General features: G+C 42.6%; 9 non-coding genes across 9 annotated transcripts; all 9 read left to right on the top strand.

Annotated features, from left to right (window-relative positions):
• Nucleotides 1-6,489: 6,489 nt before the first annotated feature.
• TRNAF-GAA (transfer RNA phenylalanine (anticodon GAA)) lies at nucleotides 6,490-6,562 on the top strand. The gene has a single exon. It is a non-coding gene; the product is annotated as a tRNA-Phe (tRNA).
• A 2,255-nt stretch (nucleotides 6,563-8,817) lies between these two features.
• On the top strand, nucleotides 8,818-8,890 carry TRNAF-GAA (transfer RNA phenylalanine (anticodon GAA)). Its single transcript has one exon. It is a non-coding gene; the product is annotated as a tRNA-Phe (tRNA).
• A 1,674-nt stretch (nucleotides 8,891-10,564) lies between these two features.
• On the top strand, nucleotides 10,565-10,637 carry TRNAF-GAA (transfer RNA phenylalanine (anticodon GAA)). The gene has a single exon. It is a non-coding gene; the product is annotated as a tRNA-Phe (tRNA).
• Nucleotides 10,638-11,147: 510 nt separating this feature from the next.
• Nucleotides 11,148-11,220, top strand: TRNAF-GAA (transfer RNA phenylalanine (anticodon GAA)). Its single transcript has one exon. It is a non-coding gene; the product is annotated as a tRNA-Phe (tRNA).
• Nucleotides 11,221-12,312: 1,092 nt separating this feature from the next.
• Nucleotides 12,313-12,385, top strand: TRNAF-GAA (transfer RNA phenylalanine (anticodon GAA)). The gene has a single exon. It is a non-coding gene; the product is annotated as a tRNA-Phe (tRNA).
• A 3,419-nt stretch (nucleotides 12,386-15,804) lies between these two features.
• Nucleotides 15,805-15,877, top strand: TRNAF-GAA (transfer RNA phenylalanine (anticodon GAA)). Its single transcript has one exon. It is a non-coding gene; the product is annotated as a tRNA-Phe (tRNA).
• Nucleotides 15,878-16,387: 510 nt separating this feature from the next.
• On the top strand, nucleotides 16,388-16,460 carry TRNAF-GAA (transfer RNA phenylalanine (anticodon GAA)). The gene has a single exon. It is a non-coding gene; the product is annotated as a tRNA-Phe (tRNA).
• Nucleotides 16,461-17,552: 1,092 nt separating this feature from the next.
• Nucleotides 17,553-17,625, top strand: TRNAF-GAA (transfer RNA phenylalanine (anticodon GAA)). Its single transcript has one exon. It is a non-coding gene; the product is annotated as a tRNA-Phe (tRNA).
• Nucleotides 17,626-18,135: 510 nt separating this feature from the next.
• Nucleotides 18,136-18,208, top strand: TRNAF-GAA (transfer RNA phenylalanine (anticodon GAA)). Its single transcript has one exon. It is a non-coding gene; the product is annotated as a tRNA-Phe (tRNA).
• The last annotated feature ends 98 nt before the right edge of the window (nucleotides 18,209-18,306 follow it).

Genomic DNA, 18,306 nt, shown 5'->3' with positions numbered 1-18,306 from the left:
TGGAGCCCCCAGCACTGCAGCCCCTAAGGCACCTGCACCCACTAGTACAGTTAGCAGTGTTGGTCCTCAAGCCAAGGGTTTAGTGGGAATCACTTTGGGAACTGAAGGAGATTCTGACCTAGTCAGAACCCTTACACAGGCTGTTCTGGTTTGTGAAGGGGACATAGATTTGACCCCTGACATAAGTCCCAGTAACCTGGGCAAATACAGACAGACACCTTTGATTAACAACAAAGTGGCTCAAGCTTACAGGGACACATGTGCCAGTGTCACTATGGTGACACCTAACTTTGTGGACCCTGGACAATACATGCCAGGCGATGATTACCTGGTGACCAATGCCAGCAATGTCACTACTACACATAGTGTGGCACTTGTTAACTTTTCCTGGGGAGGGGTAACTGGCCTAAAGAAAGTTGTGGTTAGTGCTGATCTCCCAGTAGAATGTTTGTTGGGCAATGACCTGGAGAACTCTCTATGGTCAGAAGTTGAGTACAGGACTCATGCAGAGATGTTAGGGATATCATCACATGTCCTTGCTGTGACCAGGTCACAGGCCAAAAAGTGCCTCTCTGAACCTCAGGTCTTGGATCCTGGAACAATGGACCAAGTACCTCCCAAGAAGAAGAACAGGAGGGTTAAGGCTGCGCCTTCCCAACTGCCTACAAGTGAGGATCAGGCTTCACAGGAAACTGATCTTGAGACCTCTGAAGGAACTGTCCCTGAAGAACTTGAACCTGATCAGGTTGAGTTTCTGGGGACAGGGGGACCTTCTAGGGCAGACTTGGGGCAGGCTCAGTTAACCTGTCCTTCTCTTGAACCCCTCAGACAGCAGGCTGCTGCTGAGGCTGCTGGGAATGCTCAAGGTGCCCATAAAGTATATTGGGACGATGGACTCCTTTATTCAGAGGCTAGAGACCCCAAGCCTGGTGCTACCAGGAGGTTGGTTATACCTCTGCAATTTAGGGGCTTCCTACTCACCTTGGCCCATGATATTCCTTTAGCAGGACACCTAGGCCAGAACAAGACTTGGGACAGGCTTGTCCCTCACTTTCACTGGCCTCACATGTCTGAAGACACCAAGGAGTTTTGTCGCTCCTGTGAAACCTGCCAAGCCAGTGGTAAAGCAGGTGGAACAACAAAGGCCCCCCTGATACCACTACCTGTGGTGGGGGTTCCCTTTGAGAGAGTGGGGATTGATATTGTTGGTCCAATGGATCCCCCTACAGCATCTGGGCACAGATTCATACTGGTGGTAGTGGATCATGCCACCAGGTACCCAGAGGCAATTCCCCTTAGGACCACAACAGCTCCTGTTGTGGCCAGGGCCTTACTTGGAGTTTTCTCCAGAGTGGGGTTTCCTAAGGAGGTAATATCCGATAGAGGTACTAACTTCATGTCTGGATATTTGACAGCTATGTGGAAGGAATGTGGTGTAAACTACAAGTTCACCACTCCTTATCACCCACAATGCAATGGGCTTGTTGAGAGATTTAACAAGACCCTAAAGGGCATGATTAAAGGATTACCTGAAAAGCTCAGGCGAAGATGGGACATCCTTCTGCCCTGCCTTTTGTTCGCTTACAGAGAGGTCCCTCAAAAGGGGGTTGGCTTCAGCCCCTTTGAATTGTTGTTTGGGCACCCTGTAAGAGGACCCCTGTGTCTTGTGAAGGAAGGATGGGAGTTACCTCTCAAAAAGCCTAAACAGGACATAGTGGACTATGTACTTGGTCTCCGCTCCAGGATGGCAGAGTACATGGAAAAGGCATCCAAAAACCTTGAGGCTAGCCAAGAATTACAAAAAGCTTGGCATGACCAAAAGGCTGTCCTTGTTGAGTTTCAGCCTGGACAGAAGGTATGGGTGTTGGAGCCAGTGGCCCCAGCAGCACTCCAAGACAAATGGTCTGGACCCCATACAATTCTGGAAAAGAAGGGAGAGGTTACCTACTTGGTGGACCTAGGAACTCCCAGGAGCCCCCACAGGGTGCTCCATGTGAACAGATTGAAGGCATATGTCAGCAGGGCAGACATGGGCTTGCTCATGGCTACAGATGAGGGACAGGAGGAAGAGAGTGACCCTCTCCCAGACCTGCTCACTCAGAACCCTGAGGATGGCTCAGTTGATGGTGTGGCCTTAGGTGGCAGCCTCACTGAACATCAGCAACATGACTGCAGACAAGTTCTACAGGCATACAGGCATATGTTCTCATTGACACCCAGTCAGACTAACTGGTGTACACATGTGGTGGACACTGGTGACAGTCTTCCTGTAAAGAGCAAAATTTACAGGCAACCTGACCACGTCAGGGACTGTATAAAGACTGAGGTGCAAAAGATGCTGGAATTAGGTGTCATTGAGCCTTCAGAGAGCCCCTGGGCTAGCCCAGTGGTTCTGGTCCCCAAACCTCACACCAAAGATGGCAAGAGAGAGATGAGGTTCTGTGTGGATTACAGAGGACTCAATGCTGTCACCAGGACAGATGCACACCCTATTCCAAGGGCAGATGAGCTCATTGACAAGTTGGCTTCTGCCAAATATTTGAGCACATTTGACTTGACAGCTGGCTACTGGCAAATCAGGTTAGCTGAGGAGTCTAAAGCCAAGACAGCATTTTCTACCCCTAGTGGGCATTATCAGTTTGTGGTGATGCCCTTTGGTTTGAAAAATGCACCTGCCACCTTCCAAAGGTTGGTGAACCAAGTCCTCACTGGGTTGGATGACTTTTGTGCAGCTTATCTGGACGATATTGCTGTCTTTAGCTCCACCTGGGAGGATCACCTGATCCACCTGAAGGAAGTGCTTGAGGCTCTGCAGAAGGCAGGCCTCACTATCAAGGCAACAAAGTGCCAGATAGGGCAGAGCAAGGTTGTATACCTGGGCCACCTTGTAGGTGGAGGCCAAGTTCAACCACTGGAGAGTAAGATCCAGACCATCAAGGACTGGTCCCCTCCAACTACCCAGACTCAGGTCAGAGCTTTCTTGGGCCTGACTGGGTACTACAGGAAGTTTGTTAAGAACTATGGGTCCATTGTGACTCCTCTTAATGATCTGACATCCAAGAAGATGCCCAAAAAGGTTCAGTGGACAGAAATCTGTCAAAAGGCATTTGATGACCTGAAGAAGGCCATGTGCTCTGCACCTATCCTGAAGAGTCCTGACTACTCAAGAGAGTTCATTGTCCAAACAGATGCTTCTGAGTTGGGAGTGGGAGCAGTGCTTTCACAGCTTAATGTAGATGGCCAGGACCAGCCCATTGCTTTCATTAGCAGAAGGCTGACCCCCAGAGAGAAACGTTGGTCAGCTATAGAGAGGGAGGCCTTTGCTGTGGTGTGGGCCCTGAAGAAGTTGAGACCATACTTATTTGGCACTCACTTCAAGATTCAGACCGACCATAAGCCCCTCCTATGGCTTAATCAGATGAAGGGTGAAAACCCCAAACTACTCAGGTGGTCCATTTCCCTACAGGGGATGGACTTTACAGTGGAGCACCGCCCAGGGACTGACCATGGCAACGCAGATGGTCTCTCCAGGTACTTCCACTTAGAACATGAAGACACAACTGGTCAAGGTTAGTCTAATGTCCCTGCGTTTGGGGGGGGGTTATGTAGGAGAGTAGGGTCTGCTATCCTATGGTCACCCCAAATTTTTGCTTTTTGCTTCACTGGTTTCTGACTTAATGTGGCTGTGGGCCTGCTAATCAGACCCACAGCCTGCTGTTCTCTCTCTAAATTGATGCCAATGCACTTTAGGTGTATTACGAATTGGAACTGGTTCACCTTATGAGCCCCTGTAATAGTGCACCCTAGGTGCCCAGGGCATAGGTGTATCCAAGGCCTACCAGGGGCTGCAGCACGTATTGTGCCACCCCTGGCCTGGCCACCATCCTTGACACAACTGGCTGATCACTCAGCTGGGGTAAGTCGGTGTAACCACCTCTTACTTAGGTGCAGTATGTCTGTGCCTAACCCTAAACTGGACACATATGTTCCTATCAGCCACTCCTATGGAAGGCCTCATCAATCCCGGAGGCAGAGTGCTTGGAAATATGTGAGATGGTGCTCTGGCATGAGCTGAGCCTGTCTGCAGCTGTCGGGAACAACTCCCTAAGCTGTTCCGGGATATTGCCATACCATATACTCTTAAGTGCATTATAATCCTCGCGGTTAAATGCTATCTTTGGTTTGGCTTTATCAAAACATGTCGAGTAAGGTGTCATACGAATTGGAATACTATCCCCTCGCCAATTCTGGCGACGGGGATAGCATTCCACCCTTCTAGAGGGACACGACATGTGCGTAGCCTTAACCCCGGTTAAAGTTAAACAGAGCCTCAGCTTCACAAAATGGACGCTGCCACCACAGACACAAGTCTGGCCTCCTGCTGCTGACCGAAACTCGGCAGATGGTGGCCTGGACAAAGGGTTTCCTGCCTTGGGAGGTGCGAGCACCACCCCAGACAGGATTTTGTGTATTAGGTAGGACAGGGCTGAAAAGAATCAGACATGCCCGGGGCACACAAGGTGTCCCCGTGCATAGGCCAGTCCAAACCGGTTCTGGGGCCTTCCAGCCCCAGTCCTGGCGCGGAGCTGGACAAAGGAAAGGGGGTGTAACCGCCCCCCTTCCTGGTTCCTCCCAGAGGAGGGACCTAGTAGGTGATCCACCCCCAGTTGGGAATAAAAGGGGGAGCAGTGCCATTGCACAGCAGATCATCCCGAAATCAACTTAAAACTAAGAAGAAGACTGGACTTCGACATTCTGCTGCACAGAAGACTGAAGAAGAATCTCCCTTGTGGCCAAGGAGTGACCACCCTGTGAACACAGGTACCAACCAGCGACTCGACGTCTGCTTTGCCGCCGCCTCCCGCCGGAGACCGAGCCCAGAGCCCGACAAGAACCAGACTCCCAGACCTCTCAGAGCCCGATCCACAGTCCCTGCGAAGAAGGGACCCGTGGAGGCACCGAGCGACGTGGGACCGGACCTCTTGAAAGACACCCGACAAGCTGACTGCGCAGCTTCTGAGGCATCCTCGACGTTGTGCTTTGGGGATTGAGAACCCCCACCACCGAGCAGCCCTTGCACCGAAGATCAGCCCTCCAGCATCTCCACGATCTGCGTGGGGCCCTTTTGCATTGTGCCACTCGACGCGCCATCCCGGCCACTAGCCACGCGGCCAGCGGCCATCTTGGCGACGAACCCGAAGATTTAAACAGCAGGTCTGGTTGCTCCAGACCTACCCAAGCTCCTGTGAAAAGGAGCACTCGCTCTGACCTTGCTGGTCCGAGTGAACAGCATCTTTCAACTCCTGCGTGGCTTGCATTTGCCAAGGCCTGTTTGCTCCGATCAGGTCGCCGACACCGCCAACAGCGAGAAGCCTACGTGGGACAGCTCGTGACCGACTCCTGGACGTCCTCGACCCCGGGTATCCACGTGGCTGCAGAAAGAAGCTACCCGACAACGCCTGTTTGCACCCGACATCGCCTGGTTCCACTCTGGTTCCACGGTAGTCACTGGCTAGTGACTTTGAACACTGTCCCCTCTGCTTTCAGGTCTTCAACTCTTCAGATCCACCCTTGGATCCACCGGAACTCTTCTCATCGAGCCGCCTGCAGCATCTTCAGCTCCAAGCACCATCGACCAGCGTGACGAAACCCGACACATCTTCGACCCTGTGCACCCGCTTCCTGTGGGTGAGGTAACTCAGCTCCGCCGGTGCTCCTGCACTGGTACACATCCCAAGGGCCTGTGTTTTAAGTTTCAGCTCCGTAGGTCACTCGGAAGGTTCCTAACTTTCTAACTTTGTGCTTTTTACACACCATAGACTTTGTATTGAGAAGTGCGTGCACTTTGAACACTGCACCCGAGTCCCGTGGGCCTTTCCCGACTTAGTTAACTCCAGTCTCGAATAGCTCCAGCGATTCCCAAGGCCCTAGGCCTCTTCACTTTCCTTTAGGTATCTCTTATACCACTTATTTAGTATATGGTTTAGGTGGCCCCTAGGGCTCATCCATATTGTGCAACTTTTGTGTATTTTAAACTGTCTTGTGATTTTACGCTTGTGCTTCTGTGCTCATAAAGAGTCCAGGGGATTTTAATAGTTAATAAATCAATATATATTTTCAATATATATCTGTGTGGTGTCCCTTTCATTTGGTATTCAAGGGGGTTGTGTATGGTATAACAGCTGGCTTCACATGCCTTTCAGAGTTTAGCCTAAGACTGCTTTGTCCACGTTACCACTAGGATAACTGGTCTACAAGGTTGAATTACAACCATCATCATAAGGGTTGCTTGGCATGGTACAAAGTGATCACTAGAATTAGTGAGCATTATATACCAGGCCAACTTCTCACACCATTGCACCAGTTAATTGCGGAATGATACAGGACTCCTTAAAACATATCTCTACCATATGAGGTTAAAAATCTAGGTCCTGCATCTATTTTGTTAAATGGTTTAAATTAAAGTATGAAGACCACAGCTATAAGCAGGCCGAAATAGCTCAGTTGGGAGAGCGTTAGACTGAAGATCTAAAGGTCCCTGGTTCAATCCCGGGTTTCGGCACAGTTGAGAGGTTCCTTGCTTCTAACAAAATAGGTCCTGGAATCAGCTGTAGTACTTTTTCTCTATTCATCAAATTTTTTCCAACTGATCTACAACACAATCAATTTAACATAGACTTTGCTTTATGTCCTCCTTCTAAACTTGCTTCCACCTCTCTTACCTTCAGGTTTGACAATGAATATTTCCCATTTCATGCTTTTTTGTAAAGTAAACTCTTGTCTGCATTACCTTCCACTTCACCTTGAACACAGATGTCAGTAGTCAGATGACATTGCTTACCTACTCATGCCAAATATATCTGGGTAATATAGTGCTAGTCCATTCAGAGTTAAAAAAACAACTACCTAACCTGGATCCCAAAAATGCTATTTGCCCATTGCACCAGTTAATTGCGGAATGATACAGGACTCCTTAAAACATATCTCTACCATATGAGGTTAAAAATCCAGGTCCTGCATCTATTTTGTTAAATGGTTTAAATTAAAGTATGAAGACCACAGCTATAAGCAGGCCGCAATATCTCAGTTGGGAGAGTGTTAGACTGAAGATCTAAAGGTCCCTGGTTCAATCCTGGGTTTAGGCACAGTTGAGAGGTTCCTTACTTCTAACAAAATAGGTCTTGGAATCAGCTGTAGTACTTTTTTCTCTATTAACATTTTTATCAACTGATCTACAAAATGATCAATTCAACATAGACTTTGCTTTCTGTCCTCCTTTTAAACTTTCTTCCACCTATCTTGCCTTCAGGTTTGACAATGAATGTTTCCCATTTCGTCCTTTTTTGTAAAGTAAACTCTTGTCTGCATCACATTCCACTTCCCCTTGAACACAGATGTCAGTAGTCAGATGACATTGCTTACCTACTCATGCCAAATATATCTAGGTAATATAGTGCTAGTCCATTCAGAGTTAAAAAAAACAACTACCTAACCTGGATCCCAAAACTGCTATTTGCCCATTGCACCAGTTAATTGCGGAATGATACAGGACTCCTTAAAACATATCTCTACCATATGAGGTTAAAAATCCAGGTCCTGCATCTATTTTGTTAAATGGTTTAAATTAAAGTATGAAGACCACAGCTATAAGCAGGCCGCAATAGCTCAGTTGGGAGAGCGTTAGACTGAAGATCTAAAGGTCCCTGGTTCAATCCCGGGTTTTGGCACAGTTCAGAGGTTCCTTACTTCTAACAAAATAGGTCTTGGAATCAGCTGTAGTACTTTTTCTCTATTCATCAAATTTTTTCCAACTGATCTACAACACAATCAATTTAACATAGACTTTGCTTTATGTCCTCCTTCTAAACTTGCTTCCACCTCTCTTACCTTCAGGTTTGACAATGAATATTTCCCATTCATGCTTTTTTGTAAAGTAAACTCTTGTCTGCATTACCTTCCACCTCCCCTTGAATACAGATGTCAGTAGTCAGATGACATTGCTTACCTACTCATGCCAAATATATCTGGGTAATATAGTGCTAGTCCATTCAGAGTTAAAAAAACAACTACCTAACCTGGATCCCAAAACTGCTATTTGCCCATTGCACCAGTTAATTGCGGAATGATACAGGACTCCTTAAAACATATCTCTACCATATGAGGTTAAAAATCCTGGTCCTGCATCTATTTTGTTAAATGGTTTAAATTAAAGTATGAAGACCACAGCTATAAGCAGGCCGCAATAGCTCAGTTGGGAGAGCGTTAGACTGAAGATCTAAATGTCCCTGGTTCAATCCCGGGTTTCGGCACAGTTCAGAGGTTCCTTGCTTCTAACAAAATAGGTCTTGGAATCAGCTCTAGTACTTTTTTCTCTATTAACATTGTTATCAACTGATCTACAAAATGATCAATTCAACATAGACTTTGCTTTCTGTCCTCCTTTTAAACTTTCTTCCACCTATCTTGCCTTCAGGTTTGACAATGAATGTTTCCCATTTCGTCCTTTTTTGTAAAGTAAACTCTTGTCTGCATCACATTCCACTTCCCCTTGAACACAGATGTCAGTAGTCAGATGACATTGCTTACCTACTCATGCCAAATATATCTAGGTAATATAGTGCTAGTCCATTCAGAGTTAAAAAAACAACTACCTAACCTGGATCCCAAAAATGCTATTTACCCATTGCACCAGTTAACTGGGGAATGATACAGGACTCCTTAAAACATATCTCTACCATATGAGGTTAAAAATCCAGGTCCTGCATCCATTTTGTTAAATGGTTCAAATTAAAGTATGAAGACCCCAGCTATCAGAAGGCCGAAATAGCTCAGTTGGGAGAGCTTTAGACTGAAGATCTAAAGGTCCCTGGTTCAATCCCGGGTTTCGGCACAGTTGAGAGGTTCCTTGCTTCTAACAAAATAGGTCTTGGAATCAGCTGTAGTACTTTTTCTCTATTCATCAAATTTTTTCCAACTGATCTACAACACAATCAATTTAACATAGACTTTGCTTTATGTCCTCCTTCTAAACTTGCTTCCACCTCTCTTACCTTCAGGTTTGACAATGAATATTTCCCATTTCATGCTTTTTTGTAAAGTAAACTCTTGTCTGCATTACCTTCCACTTCCCCTTGAACACAGATGTCAGTAGTCAGATGACATTGCTTACCTACTCATGCCAAATATATCTGGGTAATATAGTGCTAGTCCATTCAGAGTTAAAAAAAACAACTACCTAACCTGGATCCCAAAACTGCTATTTGCCCATTGCACCAGTTAATTGCGGAATGATACAGGACTCCTTAAAACATATCTCTACCATATGAGGTTAAAAATCCAGGTCCTGCATCTATTTTGTTAAATGGTTTAAATTAAAGTATGAAGACCACAGCTATAAGCAGGCCGCAATAGCTCAGTTGGGAGAGCGTTAGACTGAAGATCTAAAGGTCCCTCGTTCAATCCCGGGTTTTGGCACAGTTCAGAGGTTCCTTACTTCTAACAAAATAGGTCTTGGAATCAGCTGTAGTACTTTTTCTCTATTCATCAAATTTTTTCCAACTGATCTACAACACAATCAATTTAACATAGACTTTGCTTTATGTCCTCCTTCTAAACTTGCTTCCACCTCTCTTACCTTCAGGTTTGACAATGAATATTTCCCATTCATGCTTTTTTGTAAAGTAAACTCTTGTCTGCATTACCTTCCACCTCCCCTTGAATACAGATGTCAGTAGTCAGATGACATTGCTTACCTACTCATGCCAAATATATCTGGGTAATATAGTGCTAGTCCATTCAGAGTTAAAAAAACAACTACCTAACCTGGATCCCAAAACTGCTATTTGCCCATTGCACCAGTTAATTGCGGAATGATACAGGACTCCTTAAAACATATCTCTACCATATGAGGTTAAAAATCCAGGTCCTGCATCTATTTTGTTAAATGGTTTAAATTAAAGTATGAAGACCACAGCTATAAGCAGGCCGCAATAGCTCAGTTGGGAGAGCGTTAGACTGAAGATCTAAAGGTCCCTGGTTCAATCCCGGGTTTCGGCACAGTTCAGAGGTTCCTTGCTTCTAACAAAATAGGTCTTGGAATCAGCTCTAGTACTTTTTTCTCTATTAACATTGTTATCAACTGATCTACAAAATGATCAATTCAACATAGACTTTGCTTTCTGTCCTCCTTTTAAACTTTCTTCCACCTATCTTGCCTTCAGGTTTGACAATGAATGTTTCCCATTTCGTCCTTTTTTGTAAAGTAAACTCTTGTCTGCATCACATTCCACTTCCCCTTGAACACAGATGTCAGTAGTCAGATGACATTGCTTACCTACTCATGCCAAATATATCTAGGTAATATAGTGCTAGTCCATTCAGAGTTAAAAAAACAACTACCTAACCTGGATCCCAAAAATGCTATTTACCCATTGCACCAGTTAACTGGGGAATGATACAGGACTCCTTAAAACATATCTCTACCATATGAGGTTAAAAATCCAGGTCCTGCATCCATTTTGTTAAATGGTTCAAATTAAAGTATGAAGACCCCAGCTATCAGAAGGCCGAAATAGCTCAGTTGGGAGAGCGTTAGACTGAAGATCTAAAGGTCCCTGGTTCAATCCCGGGTTTCGGCACAGTTGAGAGGTTCCTTGCTTCTAACAAAATAGGTCTTGGAATCAGCTGTAGTACTTTTTCTCTATTCATCAAATTTTTTCCAACTGATCTACAACACAATCAATTTAACATAGACTTTGCTTTATGTCCTCCTTCTAAACTTGCTTCCACCTCTCTTACCTTCAGGTTTGACAATGAATATTTCCCATTTCATGCTTTTTTGTAAAGTAAACTCTTGTCTGCATTACCTTCCACTTCCCCTTGAACACAGATGTCAGTAGTCAGATGACATTTCTTACCTACTCATGCCAAATATATCTGGGTAATATAGTGCTAGTCCATTCAGAGTTAAAAAAACAACTACCTAACCTGGATCCAAAAAATGCTATTTACCCATTGTACCAGTTAATTGCGGAATGATACAGGACTCCTTAAAACATATCTCTACCATATGAGGTTAAAAATCCAGGTCCTGCATCTATTTTGTTAAATGGTTTAAATTAAAGTATGAAGACCACAGCTATAAGCAGGCCGAAATAGCTCAGTTGGGAGAGCATTAGACTGAAGATCTAAAGGTCCCTGGTTCAATCCCGGGTTTCGGCACAGTTGAGAGGTTCCTTGCTTCTAACAAAATAGGTCTTGGAATCAGCTGTAGTACTTTTTCTCTATTCATCAAATTTTTTCCAACTGATCTACAACACAATCAATTTAACATAGACTTTGCTTTATGTCCTCCTTCTAAACTTGCTTCCACCTCTCTTACCTTCAGGTTTGACAATTAATATTTCCCATTTCATGCTTTTTTGTAAAGTAAACTCTTGTCTGCATTACCTTCCACTTCCCCTTGAACACAGATGTCAGTAGTCAGATGACATTGCTTACCTACTCATGCCAAATATATCTGGGTAATATAGTGCTAGTCCATTCAGAGTTAAAAAAACAACTACCTAACCTGGATCCCAAAAATGCTATTTGCCCATTGCACCAGTTAATTGCGGAATGATACAGGACTCCTTAAAACATATCTCTACCATATGAGGTTAAAAATCCAGGTCCTGCATCTATTTTGTTAAATGGTTTAAATTAAAGTATGAAGAACACAGCTATAAGCAGGCCGCAATAGCTCAGTTGGGAGAGCGGCAGACTGAAGATCTAAAGGTCCCTGGTTCAATCCCGGGTTTCAGCACAGTTGAGAGGTTCCTTGCTTCTAACAAAATAGGTCTTGGAATCAGCTGTAGATCTTTTTTCTCTATCAACATTTTTATCAACTGATCTACAAAATGATCAATTCAACATAGACTTTGCTTTCTGTCCTCCTTTTAAACTTTCTTCCACCTATCTTGCCTTCAGGTTTGACAATGAATGTTTCCCATTTCGTCCTTTTTTGTAAAGTAAACTCTTGTCTGCATCACACTCCACTTCCCCTTGAACACAGATGTCAGTAGTCAGATGACATTGCTTACCTACTCATGCCAAATATATCTAGGTAATATAGTGCTAGTCCATTCAGAGTTAAAAAAAACAACTACCTAACCTGGATCCCAAAAATGCTATTTACCCATTGCACCAGTTAACTGGGGAATGATACAGGACTCCTTAAAACATATCTCTACCATATGAGGTTAAAAATCCAGGTCCTGCATCTATTTTGTTAAATGGTTCAAATTAAAGTATGAAGACCCCAGCTATCAGAAGGCCGAAATAGCTCAGTTGGGAGAGCGTTAGACTGAAGATCTAAAGGTCCCTGGTTCAATCCCGGGTTTCGGCACAGTTGAGAGGTTCCTTGCTTCTAACAAAATAGGTCTTGGAATCAGCTGTAGTACTTTTTCTCTATTCATAAAAATTTTTCCAACTGATCTACAACACAATCAATTTAACATAGACTTTGCTTTATATCCTCCTTCTAAACTTGCTTCCACCTCTCTTACCTTCAGGTTTGACAATGAATATTTCCCATTTCATGCTTTTCTGTAAAGTAAACTCTTGTCTGCATTACCTTCCAATTCCCCTTGAACACAGATGTCAGTAGTCAGATGACATTGCTAACCTACTCATGCCAAATATATCTGGGTAATATAGTGCTAGTCCATTCAGAGTTAAAAAAACAACTACCTAACCTGGATCCCAAAAATGCTATTTACCCATTGCACCAGTTAATTGCGGAATGATACAGGACTCCTTAAAACATATCTCACCATATGAGGTTAAAAATCCAGGTCCTGCATCTATTTTGTTAAATGGTCTAAATTAAAGTATGAAGACCACAGCTATAAGCAGGCCGAAATAGCTAAGTTGGGAGAGCGTTACACTGAAGATATAAAGGTCCCTGGTTCAATCCCGGGTTTCGGCACAGTTGAGAGGTTCCTTGCTTCTAACAAGATAGGTCTTGGAATCAGCTGTAGTACTTTTTTCTCTATTAACATTTTTATCAACTGATCTACAAAATGATCAATTCAACATAGACTTTGCTTTCTGTCCTCCTTTTAAACTTTCTTCCACCTATCTTGCCTTCAGGTTTGACAATGAATGTTTCAGATTTCGTCGTTTTTTGTAAAGTAAACTCTTGTCTGCATCACATTCCACTTCCCCTTGAACACAGATGTCAGTAGTCAGATGACATTGCTTACCTACTCATGCCAAATATATCTAGGTAATATAGTGCTAGTCCATTCAGAGTTAAAAAAACAACTACCTAACCTGGATCCCAAAAATGCTAATTACCCATTGCACCAGTTAACTGGGGAATGATACAGGACTCCTCCAAACATATCTCTACCATATGAGGTTAAAAATCCAGGTCCTGCATCTATTTTGTTAAATGGTTCAAATTAAAGTATGAAGACCCCAGCTATCAGAAGGCCGAAATAGCTCAGTTGGGGGAGCGTTAGACTGAAGATCTAAAGGTCCCTGGTTCAATTCCGGGTTTTGGCACAGTTGAGAGGTTCCTTGCTACTAACAAAACAGGTTTTGGAATCAGCTGTAGTACTTTTTCTCTATTCATCAAATTTTTTCCAACTGATCTACAACACAATCAATTTAACATAGACTTTGCTTTATATCCTCCTTCTAAACTTGCTTCCACCTCTCTTACCTTCAGGTTTGACAATGAATATTTCCCATTTCATGCTTTTTTGTAAAGTAAACTATTGTCTGCATTACCTTCCACTTCCCCTTGAACACAGATGTCAGTAGTCAGATGACATTGCTTACCTACTCATGCCAAATATATCTGGGTAATATAGTGCTAGTCCATTCAGAGTTAAAAAAACAACTACCTAACCTGGATCCCAAAAATGCTATTTACCCATTGCACCAGTTAATTGCGGAATGATACAGGACTCCTTAAAACATATCTCTACCATATGAGGTTAAAAATCCAGGTCCTGCATCTATTTTGTTAAATGGTTTAAATTAAAGTATGAAGACCACAGCTATAAGCAGGCCGAAAAAGCTAAGTTGGAAGAGCGTTAGACTGAAGATCTAAAGGTCCCTGGTTCAATCCCGGGTTTCGGCACAGTTGAGAGGTTCCTTGCTTCTAACAAAATAGGTCTTGGAATCAGCTGTAGTACTTTTTTCTCTATCAACATTTTTATCAACTGATCTACGAAATGATCAATTCAACATAGACTTTTCTTTCTGTCCTCCTTTTAAACTTTCTTCCACCTATCTTGCCTTCAGGTTTGACAATGAATATTTCCCATTTCATGCTTTTTTGTAAAGTAAACTCTTGTCTGCATTACCTTCCACTTCCCCTTGAACACAGATGTCAGTAGTCAGATGACATTGCTTACCTACTCATGCCAAATATATCTGGGTAATATAGTGCTAGTCCATTCACAGTTAAAAAACCAACTACCTAACCTGGATCCAAAAAATGCTATTTACCCATTGCACCAGTTAATTGCGGAATGATACTGGACTCCTTAAAACATATCTCTACCATATGAGGTTAAAAATCCAGGTCCTGCATCTATTTTGTTAAATGGTTTAAATTAAAGTATGAAGACCACAGCTATAAGCAGGCCGAAATAGCTCAGTTGGGAGAGCGTCAGACTGAAGATCTAAAGGTCCCTGGTTCAATCCCGGGTTTCGGCACAGTTGAGAGGTTCCTTGCTTCTAACAAAATAGGTCTTGGAATCAGCTGTAGTACTTTTTCTCTATTCATCAAATTTTTTCCAACTGATCTACAACACAATCAATTTAACATAGACTTTGCTTTATGTCCTCCTTCTAAACTTGCTTCCACCTCTCTTACCTTCAGGTTTGACAATGAATATTTCCCATTTCATGCTTTTTTGTAAAGTAAACTCTTGTCTGCATTACCTTCCACTTCCCCTTGAACACAGATGTCAGTAGTCAGATGACATTGCTTACCTACTCATGCCAAATATATCTGGGTAATATAGTGCTAGTCCATTCAGAGTTAAAAAAACAACTACCTAACCTGGATCCCAAAAATGCTATTTGCTCATTGCACCAGTTAATTGCGGAATGATACAGGACTCCTTAAAACATATCTCTACCATATGAGGTTAAAAATCCAGGTCCTGCATCTATTTTGTTAAATGGTTTAAATTAAAGTATGAAGACAACAGCTATAAGCAGGGTGCAATAGCTCAGTTGGGAGAGCGTTAGACTGAAAATCTAAAGGTCCCTGGTTCAATCCTGGGTTTCGGCACAGTTGAGAGGTTCCTTGCTTCTAACAAAATAGGTCTTGGAATCAGCTGTAGTACTTTTTTCTCTATCAACATTTTTATCAACTGATCTACAAAATGATCAATTCAACATAGACTTTGCTTTCTGTCCTCCTTTTAAACTTTCTTCCACCTATCTTGCCTTCAGGTTTGACAATGAATGTTTCCCATTTCGTCCTTTTTTGTAAAGTAAACTCTTGTCTGCATCACATTCCACTTCCCCTTGAACACAGATGTCAGTAGTCAGATGACATTGCTTACCTACTCATGCCAAATATATCTAGGTAATATAGTGCTAGTCCATTCAGAGTTAAAAAACACAACTACCTAACCTGGATCCCAAAAATGCTATTTACCCATTGCACCAGTTAACTGGGGAATGATACAGGACTCCTTAAAACATATCTCTACCATATGAGGTTAAAAATCCAGGTCCTGCATCTATTTTGTTAAATGGTTCAAATTAAAGTATGAAGACCCCAGCTATCAGAAGGCCGAAATAGCTCAGTTGGGAGAGCGTTAGACTGAAGATCTAAAGGTCCCTGGTTCAATCCCGGGTTTCGGCACAGTTGAGAGGTTCCTTGCTTCTAACAAAATAGGTCTTGGAATCAGCTGTAGTACTTTTTCTCTATTAATCAAATTTTTTCCAACTGATCTACAACACAATCAATTTAACATAGACTTTGCTTTATGTCCTCCTTCTAAACTTGCTTCCACCTCTCTTACCTTCAGGTTTGACAATGAATATTTCCCATTTCATGCTTTTTTGTAAAGTAAACTCTTGTCTGCATTACCTTCCACTTCCCCTTGAACACAGATGTCAGTAGTCAGATGACATTGCTTACCTACTCATGCCAAATATATCTGGGTAATATAGTGCTAGTCCAATCACAGTGAAAAAAACAACTACCTAACCTGGATCCAAAAAATGCTATTTACCCATTGTACCAGTTAATTGCGGAATGATACGGGACTCCTTAAAACATATCTCTACCATATGAGGTTAAAAATCCAGGTCCTGCATCTATTTTGTTAAATGGTTTAAATTAAAGTATGAAGACCACAGCTATAAGCAGGCCGAAATAGCTCAGTTGGGAGAGCGTTAGACTGAAGATCTAAAGGTCCCCGGTTCAATCCCGGGTTTCGGCACAGTTGAGAGATTCCTTGCTTCTAACAAAATAGGTCTTGGAATCAGCTGTAGTACTTTTTCTCTATTCATCAAATTTTTTCCAACTGATCTACAACACAATCAATTTAACATAGACTTTGCTTTATGTCCTCCTTCTAAACTTGCTTCCACCTCTCTTACCTTCAGGTTTGACAATGAATATTTCCCATTTCATGCTTTTTTGTAAAGTAAACTCTTGTCTGCATTACCTTCCACTTCCCCTTGAACACAGATGTCAGTAGTCAGATGACATTGCTTACCTACTCATGCCAAATATATCTGGGTAATATAGTGCTAGTCCATTCAGAGTTAAAAAAACAACTACCTAACCTGGATCCCAAAAATGCTATTTGCTCATTGCACCAGTTAATTGCGGAATGATACAGGACTCCTTAAAACATATCTCTACCATATGAGGTTAAAAATCCAGGTCCTGCATCTATTTTGTTAAATGGTTTAAATTAAAGTATGAAGACCACAGCTATATGCAGGCCGCAATAGCTCAGTTGGGAGAGCGTTAGACTGAAGATCTAAAGGTCCCTGGTTCAATCCCGGGTTTTGGCACAGTTGAGAGGTTCCATGCTTCTAACAAAATAGGTCTTGGAATCAGCTGTAGTACTTTTTTCTCTATCAACATTTTTATCAACTGATCTACAAAATGATCAATTCAACATAGACTTTGCTTTCTGTCCTCCTTTTAAACTTTCTTCCACCTATCTTGCCTTCAGGTTTGACAATGAATGTTTCCCATTTCGTCCTTTTTTGTAAAGTAAACTCTTGTCTGCATCACATTCCACTTCCCCTTGAACACAGATGTCAGTAGTCAGATGACATTGCTTACCTACTCATGCCAAATATATCTAGGTAATATAGTGCTAGTCCATTCAGAGTTAAAAAACACAACTACCTAACCTGGATCCCAAAAATGCTATTTACCCATTGCACCAGTTAACTGGGGAATGATACAGGACTCCTTAAAACATATCTCTACCATATGAGGTTAAAAATCCAGGTCCTGCATCTATTTTGTTAAATGGTTCAAATTAAAGTATGAAGACCCCAGCTATCAGAAGGCCGAAATAGCTCAGTTGGGAGAGCGTTAGACTGAAGATCTAAAGGTCCCTGGTTCAATCCCGGGTTTCGGCACAGTTGAGAGGTTCCTTGCTTCTAACAAAATAGGTCTTGGAATCAGCTGTAGTACTTTTTCTCTATTCATCAAATTTTTTCCAACTGATCTACAACACAATCAATTTAACATAGACTTTGCTTTATGTCCTCCTTCTAAACTTGCTTCCACCTCTCTTACCTTCAGGTTTGACAATGAATATTTCCCATTTCATGCTTTTTTGTAAAGTAAACTCTTGTCTGCATTACCTTCCACTTCCCCTTGAACACAGATGTCAGTAGTCAGATGACATTGCTTACCTACTCATGCCAAATATATCTGGGTAATATAGTGCTAGTCCATTCACAGTTAAAAAAACAACTACCTAACCTGGATCCAAAAAATGCTATTTACCCATTGTACCAGTTAATTGCGGAATGATACAGGACTCCTTAAAACATATCTCTACCATATGAGGTTAAAAATCCAGGTCCTGCATCTATTTTGTTAAATGGTTTAAATTAAAGTATGAAGACCACAGCTATAAGCAGGCCGAAATAGCTCAGTTGGGAGAGCGTTAGACTGAAGATCTAAAGGTCCCTGGTTCAATCCCGGGTTTCGGCACAGTTGAGAGGTTCCTTGCTTCTAACAAAATAGGTCTTGGAATCAGCTGTAGTACTTTTTCTCTATTCATCAAATTTTTTCCAACTGATCTACAACAC

Source organism: Lissotriton vulgaris, chromosome 8 (assembly GCF_964263255.1).
Source record: "Lissotriton vulgaris chromosome 8, aLisVul1.2, whole genome shotgun sequence".
Classification (NCBI taxonomy): Eukaryota; Metazoa; Chordata; class Amphibia; order Caudata; family Salamandridae; genus Lissotriton; species Lissotriton vulgaris.
This window is presented reverse-complemented; position numbering and strand designations above follow the sequence as displayed.